Genomic DNA, 11,681 nt, shown 5'->3' with positions numbered 1-11,681 from the left:
CGAGTCGACAGCGAGAGAGGGACACGGAGAAAACACCAGATAAACATGAGTGTTGTTTGGTCAGGTTGTCAGAAGGGATTAAAGAGTATGTCACATCATAATTAAAAATTCCCTGTGTATTACGTTTCTTAACAGTCCCTTATAACTGTTGCTGCGCAGAGCAGACTTGAACCCAAAGACGAGACACAGTCAGAGTTGAGTAAAGATAAAAGTAAAAGTTCTGAGAAGTTTAAATGCAAAAGTCAGGCCCGGGTCAACACCAGGAGATCAGTGAGAGAAAGCCAACTTAACCAGACTGAAGGTGGAGAATCAGGCAGGAGTTCAGGCAGGGAGGCAGAATCAAAGCCGCGGCGGATGCAAACCAGACACTCTGGTGGACTTGTAATGGAAATTAACTGTATCCTACTGGGCTGATCAGAAGCAATGGAGAGCAGGCGAGTGAGTGGGTGGAGAAGGTCAGATCAGCAGGAATGGGTGTGACTGCAGGACGGGAAGGAGTAACCGGATCTGTAATGACTTGAGAGTCAGTAAGGCGAAGAGACCGATCAATGAGATTGTCCATGGTAAAAATCGTCTCTACTTTTGATTTAACAGTTCACGCTCCGTCTGCTGATCTCCAGCGGTGACCTGCAGACCCACAACCTCCTGCTGTTATTTAGTGTCAACACCTATAGCCGTGCAAGCAACTTCTGAATCAGGTCTGGTTTTCTGCTGCTAGTTTCATATTTATGGAATAATATATATCGGCGGGTTGTTATAGGCCTCCGTATACAATCTCACACATGCTGCTGGATTTATTTGGGGAATGACACGACTATAACCTTGTGCTTATGTCAGGAGACTCGAGTTGTCAGTGGGAGTAAACACAGCAGACATGGATCAGACACAGACGCCTGCGTGATGAGCATGTGAGGAATCTGTATGAATAAGTAAAAGGTTGTGAGAGCGGAAATAACTCCCTTGCGCTGCGGATGTGTGACAACTAATGTCATGACAGGTGAAATACAAGACATTCTGCATTTGGGAGCTGAGGCTTCAGGTTAAAAGCAAATCGAGCCTTGTTAAAATGTTTGCGTCTGACATGTCTGCAAACCGCAAATACATGTAAATTTGTACTCGTCAGATTAACCATACTGATATTTCTATAACACGTGTCACATTATGAGCTGACTAACCCCTAAATTCCACCAGGTCCGTGTTCGGTCCGTCTCCAATCCACCCCAGTAGCAGAGCTTGTAGGTTTCTAGTGTTATCTTTTTTATTTTTCAGTCACCCTCAATCAAAATTGCCTTCAGCCTGGATTTCATTACCTTGCTGAGGAGTTGGAGCTCTTCATCGAACCAATTCAACTCTGAAATGATGTCACATGAACAGTCAGCCTGTTCTTAATGAGATAAAATTGTGTGGTGCAGATTCTGCCAGTACCAATATAAACTACTTTATTGAGAGACTGAGCTACTGAATGCACATACATTGAATGGCTATTGCTGAAAAAATGCCAACCATAAATATTATTAAAAAGGGGGTTTGATTTAATGGAAATCTGAAGGTTTCTGACTTTAAATGGACACACGCCGAAGCTTTTTATGAAATCTTCTTAAAAGCTACCGATCAAAGTCCATCTTTGTTTGCCTGAAACTGTCAATCCTCTCTGTGTCCGACTCCCAGCTTCTCTTCTCTTTTTCTTCCTGAAACAAACACACACACACACACACACACACACACACACACACACATATATATTTATATACACACATACACTGAGAGCAGACTGCTGTGTTGGGTTGGTTGGGTTGTTGAAAGCCTGTGGGGAGGCTTGTCAGCTCTCATTGGCTTTTGGAGCACACCCCTTTCCTTTTCCTTCGCCCTGTCCCAGTGTGCTACAGCACGGCTGTCACTACCCACACACTCTATTCACTGTTTGTGTGTGTGTGTGTGTGTGTGTGTGCGTGAGTGCGTGTGTTGAAAGAGGCATATTCAGCTTTCCATCTTCTTTGAATGTGAGTGGGCAACGGCAGCAGCAGCAGCACTCAATATGCGTCTACTTTTTTGTGATGTCTGTCACAGAGGTAGTGTGTGTAAAGAAAGGATTGTGTGCATTGTGTGTGGCGTGTGATGCATGTAAGTGCAGTGACGTGTGTGTGAGTGAATGAATGAGGTGTGTTTGTGTGTTTTTGCGCCTTTCACAGCTCTGAAATTGGTGAACATCATGCGCTCCTCCTCTTTCTCCTCCTGTCTTTGTCTCCTCTTGTTGACCAAAGCGAAATTTCCAAAGACAGGCCTTCCAACCATGCACACACACACACACACACACACACGTTGACAAGCCACTGTGGCAGTAGATATGCTCTATACTTAATACAGTGTTCAGACCCGGAAGATGTAAAACAACAATTAATGACTATTCAACCTACGTTCATACCGACGTACCATACGTTAGCGACCAGGTTAGGGTAACTTGCCATTTTCAGTGTGTAGATTGCGAGCTGGAGGTTTTGCTATTGTTTTCAATCATTTACTTTGGAAATGGCAACGCTCAGACAGTGGAAGCGGAGGAGAATGCTGCCTGAAACTGTTGGCCAATGGCCGGCTTATACCAACGGTCTTCACAAGACTAGAACATTTAAGAAAACTCCATTAATATTCGTTGTTACGCAGATGATACACATTTGTACTTATCAATTAAGCAAGAAGACACAAATCAATTAGCTAAACTTCGGGAATGAAAGACATTAAAACCTGGATGACCTACAATTTTCCGCTACTTAACTCAGACAAAACTGAAGTTTTTGTGCTGGGCCCTACACATGTTAGAGACACATTATCTAATGATATAGCTACTCTGGACGACATTACTCTGGCCTCCAGCACCACTGTAAGGAATCTAGCCGTTATCTTTGATCGGATTTGTCCTTTAACTCTCAAATAAAACAATTTTCAAGGACTGCCTTCTTTCACTACTGGAGCACTGCAAAAATGCATTGGGTTGGTGACCGTCCCGACCTACCAACGTATAGAATCAGTATTTGACGAGTTAGGAGTAAAAACAATCCGTTATCTTACAAGTTGAGCCTTTATGCCAGCATGAGCCATCGTTTTCCTGTGATGGCAGCAAACACCCCAGTTTTAACTTTTACCTTGTTTAGGGCCAACCTTTCATCAGACAACGATGAGATAACAAGTATCCATGATGTTTCCTGAAAGCAGAAAAGGATTCACTTAACCCTTCTTGATCATTGGAACGAAGGGACCAACAGCTTCTGTGTTTTTTTAGTGCTCATTAACCTTGAGCTTAACTTTCACTCAGCTGTTAATGTGTTTTGGTGATTGAAGTATTTATAGTCTGTGGTTTCAGTTACGTGTCTCGAGATTCGAGGCAGACATGAGTCATTTCAACAACATCTATACCCTGAGCACCTGTTCAATGGGCCCCTTTGCTTTGCTGCATCTTTCTTTGTTATTTGTGCTTCATGTTATTTCTTCAGAAATTTGTTGAATGACTCATATTGCATACATTCTGCAAATGTTAATGTTTTAAAAATGTTGTTATTTCTTTAATGAATAAATGCTTTGGACATCTCTCAATTTTGGTTTCTTTTTCTGAGCTTACAGGCTTTTTTATTGTCCCTTTACAGCTCTTATTCAACACCAGTCATTTTGTGTACAATAATTAGCTTCTGGTTCAGTAAATCACTTGGTTTCATGCTGATTAGGAGGTAAGTCAAGTATGTAAAACTGCTTTAGAGCAAAGCTTCATTGTGACAGCAGCTCTTTACAGCAAACATTGACTTTTTCTTGCGTGATTCCTGTAGCTCATTCAAGAAATGTAATCCGTTATATTCTCCGGTACTCTCATTTATTCCTCATGCTCAGAGGGATGAAGAAGGATAATAAGCATTCAAGATTTCAGCCCAGCTTTGCATCTTTTAATTCAGCGGGATCTTCAGATCCTCAGTGGGCTATTCATGAGGCACTTTTTGTAAAAATCAAGTTTGCCACAGTGAGATTTCTTTCCTCCATGTGATGCAAACTGGAGAAAGCAGTTTTGGTCGCGTGAGCGCTGCAGCTGACAGTCAGATGGGATCAGACTAACGAAGGACGGAGAAGGGAGAAGGAGGAGGAGCAGGATGAGGGAACGCAGAAGGAGAAGGAGGCTTAAACTGTTCTAACAGCAGGATTTATCCAGGAAGACTTTGATCCCTCACTTCAGCTGCAAACCTGAGTTGTATGACAAGTAATCACTGCAGATAATTTAAATGCATGCTCAGGCATCTGGTTGCACCCGGAGGGAGCGCCGGGTTGCATGAGAGCGAGAGGAGAGAGCGATCGCAACAAAGCACAGTTGTCACAAAGTGGTTTTCAGAGCAAATAAAACAATAGAGAAGAATCCCGCCGTGAATATCAACACAGCTCTTGTGTTTGTGTGGGCTGGGAAATAGCCGGAGAGGAGGCGAAAAAGAGCAAAGGACAAGAGGAGAGTAGAGGAGGGAGAAGAGACAGGAGAGTAGGAAGGAGAGGAGATACACGGAGAGAAATTAGTCTCAGAACGGTCACAAATGTGTGTTACGTTAACTACAAAAGAAAAACAAGACTTTCAAATGTGTTCAATTTGCGTGTAATTTTGACTCACAAACTAATGTTTCGATCCACAAAGCAATTTGAAAACGTGTTAAAGTTTCACCACATATAAATATTTTACGTACAGATTTGTACCTCAACTTCACAGATGTAATGATTTTTTGAGTGTTAAATTTCTTTAAAAGTTTCAAGATCCACATGCATGCTGCGTTTAAGTGCTGCTGGAAAACTGGGTCAACTAGGCTTACTGTGAAATTGTGTGTAATATCAAATGGAGAAAAGGCATTGACCTAAATAGACAGAATAACTCGCTAGCTAACGTTAGCAGCATTAACTAGCATATACAAAGGTTTTTCTGAGTAGTTTTTTTTCCCCGTTTTTGTAATAAATCCATTGTTAGTGAGATGACATGTATCTCTGTTCCCTTACAAAAATGTAAAATTTGCCTTTTCACATGTAAAAAATCACAATTCCACAAAAAAGAATTGAAATTGTTGAATGTGTGAAACTGCATAAAAAAAATTGACGTGAAAAGAAAAAAAGAAAATAATGTCACACGTGAACTGGATGTTTTCAAAAGTGACTGGGTTTTTTATATGCATGGACAAATATGAATGTGTCAAATGTGAAATGTACATACATTTATATATAATTCACATATAAATGCACTGCGGGTGCTGCTCCAGACCGTCTATCTACTTTCCGACCCTCATCGACGGCCACGAGCTGTGTGCAGTGACCGAAAGAGCGAGATCGTGGTTACAAGCGGCCGAAATGAGTTTCCTCTGTTGGGGCATCTTGTTAGGATGCCTCCTGGGCGCCTCCCTTGGGAGGTGTACCAGGCACGATCAACTGGGAGGAGACCCCGGGGCAGACCCAGAACTCGCTGGAGGTGGAGGGACTATATATCCCATCTGGCCTGGTAACGCCTCGCCTCCCCAGGAGGAGCCTCCATGACCCGACCCCGGATTAGCGGAAGATAATGGATGGATTGATGGAACAACACATTGCACCGGAGGTCACATGAAATTTGTTCCTTCGTGTGTGAATTGAACAATTTCGTCACATTTTCAAATGCGAATACAAACATTCAATACATTCAGTGGCTTGTTGTTACAGTTTCTACATGTATCTGCCTGATGTAATAATGAATGAAGGCGCAATATGTACAAATTGTTACTGTATGTCGAACACGTCTGTGTATTGTGTTGCAGAGATATCTATTGAAGTTAACATGCTAACCAGCTAGCCCCTAGCTAGTAGTAAACAACACCAAGACTCGCCGATGCTCCGAGCTTCTTGTCGGGGCAGAGTCATCTAGAACCACTGCTAGCTGCACGGTTACCTGAGCTCGCTCACTAACACTAGGTACAGTTAGCAGCAGTTAGCGGTTACTCTGGGATATGCCGCCCCCTATTTGTTTGGAGTGTGCATTCAACATGTGGCCAGGTTGTGCATATTGCACCTTGAAGGAGTTAAAGTTGAGCCACTGACTTCACTTCAGTTATTAAATTCAAGTTTCACAAAGTAAGCCGGCGAAGCAGACACGCTGTACATCATGCTTTCATCAGTGCATTAAAAAGAGACATTTTCTGCAAAATATTGACGTCTGAAAAGCACAAGGTCGGGCTGACATTTCAGCACATCGCTGTGAGGTGTTCATGTGGGCCCATCTCATAATGGCTGTATTTTCTACGTGAAGCAAAACCTTTTCAGTTTTAGGACATTTTTAGTGGCACGGTGTCTTGCTGAACGTTACGTTTGTGTCTTAGTAGTTCCTGGTGGCTCTTAACAGTTTTCTTCATTCACATACTTTTTTGAAAGTTTCCTAATGCTAGAAATGGCTGCATATATTTTTAGATTCAAGTACCCTTAGATAACTCTTGAGAGCTGCGTGTTGGTGATGTACACGCAAACAAGATGTGCCGAGGTCTGTTTAAACTTCACTAAACTCAGATTAAAGGAGCACTATGTAGTTTGAGAAGAAATTTTAATTAGGAGAGAAAGATTTTCAGGTTTTAGATGCCTAAACAAACCAAATCAACAAACACAATTTCATTTTACTTTGTTTATATGTGGCAGACCCTGCCACCTTTCTAGCTTTCTGGGGATTTTCCTCTGAGAACTGCTTGTTCATTCAGTTATGGGAAAAATAATTATTTCTGACAGTGTATTATTAATATTAATACTTAATATTGAAAATATTAAAATTCTGAGTTTGAATTTCTCCTCCAAAATGACATAAAGTCCCTTTAAAGATGAATTTTGAGAAATCTAACAAGGTTATGTCAGGATTGGTTTCTCAGGAGTATGTTTTTCAGAAGCAGGTTCATGTGGTGATTTAAATGTAGTTGAAACAATAGTTATATAACCTGGACACTCACAAATCAAGATTGTTTTTGCTTCTGGATGTTCTGACATTTAGGAAGTGTGTGTACGCACTTCACCCCTATAAACAAAACTCACTTTTTATTTTTTATGTGTCATAAAATTTGCATAAAATTCACTTGACAGTTAGATAGGAGTCATTCAGGCTCTCTTCTACAGCTGCAGTCAGTGTGTGTGTGTGTGTGTGTGTGTGTTGCCTGTGTGTGGGTGGTTGTGTGTTTGGCATGTGGAGAGAAAACATGATTTTTTTAAAGCCTAAAAAGCAATGGACTTGTATGTTTGTAATGAGGGCAGGGGAGGCTGCGCTACCTGATGCTGTCACTACATTTTGGTAGCTGACAGTGGAGGCGTCGGCACACACACACACACAGAAACATAAAAGGTGTGTGTTTGTATTTTTGGTTTGTTAGCCGCCACTAACGACGAGAAGACTAAGAAGAGAGGGAACAAGGAAGGGGGAGCAGAGTGACAGCAAGCACAGCAGGCTAGCAGTTTGAAGATGTCGTAGTTTCAGAGGGAGACAGCATGATTGCAATTTGCAAAACAGCCATTGAGTTTGAACACAACAAAAGTCATCGTCACTTAAAAAGTCATCAGCACCTAAAACAGACAAGTGCTCCACCACTGAGTGCCTGAAGTTGTCTAAAGATAACCCAAAGGCCGAAGCAGTTACCGACAAAATTGCAGCATTTATTGCGATTGACAACCGACATTTTACCGTGGCCCTTTTCCCGAGACGAGCTGCTTCTGACGTTATTCCAGCGAGTACGATCCGTCTGGCGGTTCAGTGGCAGGATGAGAGCTTTAACATGAAAAGGACGTTATCAACAGGAGCTCTCTGGTTCACACACAGCGACGGCGACGTGCGAGGCCTTTGGAAACCACAGGTGGGTAACGGTGATGTCAGATAGATGGTTAGAGCTCTGGAGTAGGAAATCATTCATCTGAACTCGCTACGTCTTCGCCTTTTTTGCACACAAACTGCACGTTTGAACGAAAAAATATATAGTTTTTAATCGTTTACCGGTTGAAAATAATCCATATCCTGCATCCCTCATTTTTATGGATTGCCATGACGTTGTGCAGTGAAGGTCATGTCCTTCAGATGATTAATCCTCCTGACTTGTCTCCTATGTGTATCATTGAATCCACAACATTTGGACTTTTCCTTCTTTCAACCTTTGAGACGTTTTGCTCTCAGCTCATCTATTATCCCGTCTTCCCTCTGCGTGATACCCGCTCTGCACCTCATTACACCTGATGTATCGCTAAAGGTCTGATCCCCCTTCACCCCACTTCGCAAAAAACAGCAATTATCACGTCATTGCCTTTTTCTTTCTTTCTTTCTTTCCGTAACATTCTTCTTCATCTCCGTCTCTCCCCATCTTTCTCACTTACGGCCCCTCGGCTTCTCCTTCGTGACTTCAGGTGTCATAATTAGCGGCGCCCATATGGCACAGAGCTGTGGATGCAGAGTGTGCGTCAAACACACGCGGTTCAGACGGATGACGCACCATATGTTCGCCGACGTGGCCTTTTCGGCCAGTTTGAGGGAATGCGTGTCTCGGTCTCGGTGTGTGTTTGTGTGTGTGTGTGTGTGTGTGTGTGTGTGTGTGTGTGTGTGTGTGTGTTTGTGTTTATCAGCTGTGTGATGCCCTAAACGATCGTCCTGTTTCCTGTCAGTCGATAGCTTAAGTGAAACTGTCAGCTCAAGAGCACATCCTTGCCATTTAACGCCCCTCTAGTGACACCTCAGCTGCAGAAATATCACACCCAAAGGAAATCAGTGTGTGTGTGTGTGTGCTGTAAATGAAAGTGAGGCAGCAAATAAGTTATAATCTACAGAAAAATGGCTCAATCTCTGAAATAACTATCCGTCAACACACACCAAATAAAGTTCGAGTTTCCGAGTGCGTTAAGTGACGCATAGCTTCGCTCTGCCGAGGGATTTGGCTCCTCTACATTTAGCCATTTAGGCTAAATGTCAAATTTACCATATTGCCCTTCATTACACGGAGCTCTGCCTCATTTCCCGTCTGCAAAAGTTTCCTCCCAGTGGGCCGAGGAAACTTCCAGACCCGAGCGTCCTGCGCACCGCGGACAAGATGAGAACTTACCGCAGATGCTGACGCGGTTTTATTCAGTATTCAGCCCATGTGGGAGACGCACAAGTTGGTTTGTGAGTTTGAATAGAGAGGGAGAAAAGTTTTTTCCCCCACATTTGGCTCCCTTAAGGCACGATTCCTGATGTTCATATACATTAGGTTGTAATGACTTATATGCATCAGCGTTTTGTGTTTCCATCCTGAGCAGATGGCAGCCACAAACTCTTGGAGGCAGAATTGGAAAGTAACTAAGTACATTTTCTTCCAGTGTTGCACTTACTTTAACTTTTCTTGATTATTCACATCATCAGCTACTTTCTACTCCTACAGCGCTTCATTAAGTTGACCGCTATAGTCACTAGTTACTTTACAGTGTAAGATCGAAAATATATTTTGAAAATATTCCAGCCGTCACGCCATTTTCGCCCGCTGTCGATGTCTTGCTCTTTTCCCACTGCATTTTATGTAACAAAATGGGATTTCTTCCCTCCAGGTGTTAAATATTCTTTCTCCTCTTCACGTCTTCGTCCGTCTTTCATTCGCTGTGGGGGACGAGTCGCAACAGTATGACCAACTACACGCCGAACACTGCCAGAAACAGCTAATGATGATTAAAAGCTTTTTAATACATGTTTACGCGTTTAAGTCAACTTAGCTCATTATATGTTTGTACTTTTACTTGGATTTTGGACACTGTAAGCAAACGGTTTTCTATCTTCACCACAAAATTGACATATTCTCCATTCATCCTTCAGTTTTACTTCTCCACGTCAGCCTTCCTCTCTTGCTCCATCCTCCTTTGGGCATTTTATTGCTATCACACTTGCAGTTTGTCGACACAGTGCTGATGGGCTCTGTTCACTGTGGGGTGATTGGCATGAACGTGCGTGTTGTCATACTGAATATACGCGCAGCTGTGTCTGTGTGTTCGTCAACACTCGCGGAGCTGTCGACGCACGTCACCGTCAAATCGTGTTCTCTCCCATCTCCGCTCCTTCCTTCAAATGGCCTCTCGTCTCCCCGTGCGCCTCACCACCACATCTCTGAGCCCTTAATGGTTTCGCAGCGGTGCATTTTGCAGCCTCGCCTCCTGCTATTTTTCTAATGATGCCGCTGTCAAACGTGGTGACTCAGGATTCAGCATAACCTCCTCTTTTCCACGTTGCACTACGCAAGTCAAGACGTCACCCCACACTTTACTGAACACAATTTGGAGGCAGCCCGTCAGCCCCTGGTAGGAGAACAGGTTCCTTTATACTAACTGTCAAATCATAAAAATGTTAATGCCCACATTTCCTTGTTTGCAAAAGACAGTCTTGACAGATTAAATGTATTTTGGGTCGTTATTACACGGCAAGAGCCGAGGAACAATGAAATCTGACAGTTCCTAAAAGGATGTTTAGCATGTCTGCAGCTATCGCCACTTTTTTTGTTTGTTTGCGCAAGTTCACCGTGACACATGCTGTTTATGTTCTGAGCGTTTCTGTTTGCACTCAGGAACCCTTAATAACACCGTGTCAGTTATGTTTTCGAGAATTCAACCTTAAAAGCACGAGTTCAAAATGGACAAAGCTGCGGCCTTCATTTTTAAAAAAAAGGGAAACAAGTAAACATTGTTCCCGCCGGCAGCTAATGCATCGTTCATTTTCGACCAGATTTTGACAGGATGACGGACGGCGACACAATGGAGGCGGCCGAATCGGACCGGCGGACAATATCGGAAAGACATCAGCCACATCAGTGTGAATAAAAGCCCTATATGTGGAGGAAACTTTTGTATAGAATAGGAGCAATCTTGTTTATGCCAGCCAATTTCACTCATTTGTATCACCGTTATCTGTCATTTACATAACAGTTCTGAGTAGCTGGTATCTCATTTTGGGAACCCTAGGCAGTTTTATTTAGGGTTGAGCAGGTACTCGGCTGTAACAGGCAACTGTCCTCTAAAATGTGTCAATATGTGTACTTGCGACAAAAGAAAGTCATCGTTGGGCGACTTCTAGTAACCAATAATTACCTGCTTCTCAACGCTGATACCAATAACTGATAATAAATTCACGGTCAGACACGTGTGAACACGGATAGCTTGGTGGCTTCCGGTTGGTTGGACTTGTTCAACTACCTGGACTCACTTCAGCTCCACTGATTTCTGATTAGTCAGCCTGTCCACTATTTTTACAGTCAGTGGTCCAAAACTATTCGGTTATTTTGCCATAATTTTATCTTTTCTTTCATTTGAATGCTGGTCACATTTCTGTGCTGCTGTCCCTCTATGTTCTCTCTTGCTTTTCATAGGTGTTAGTGTCCTGATTAGGTATGTGGTGGAGCTCTGTAGTGTGTGTGTGTGTGTGTGTGTGCCCTCCGGTCGGACATCAGTCACACGCCCTTGCCCCGAGTCAGCTGTTAATCATGAATCTTAATCAGTTTGTGTAACACACACACACACACACACATATTCACACACACCCTGAGGATGATGGCTGCAGCGGCGGTCTGCATGCTGGAATACCTGCACTGCGGTGGTTTACAGGTTGTTGGGCAGCAGAGTGCAGAGCGACATGAGGGCCTGGGGTCCACATCACATCTGTCGGTCTCCCCCTCACACACACA

The 11,681-nt window shown here is 43.1% G+C and overlaps 1 long non-coding RNA gene across 3 annotated transcripts in view; it reads right to left on the bottom strand.

The window, feature by feature from the left end:
• Window positions 1-1,422: 1,422 nt before the first annotated feature.
• LOC311251343 overlaps window positions 1,423-11,681 on the bottom strand; it is a 74,433-nt gene continuing 64,174 nt past the window's right edge. For all 3 annotated transcript variants that reach the window (XR_014621375.1, XR_014621376.1, XR_014621377.1), the window contains one exon: window positions 1,423-1,688. This is a non-coding gene — a long non-coding RNA (uncharacterized lncRNA). The remainder of the gene's footprint in view (window positions 1,689-11,681) is intronic.

This window comes from Pagrus pagrus, assembly GCF_965226575.1.
Source record: "Pagrus pagrus genome assembly, chromosome: 22".
Taxonomy (NCBI): domain Eukaryota; kingdom Metazoa; phylum Chordata; class Actinopteri; order Spariformes; family Sparidae; genus Pagrus; species Pagrus pagrus.
This window is presented reverse-complemented; position numbering and strand designations above follow the sequence as displayed.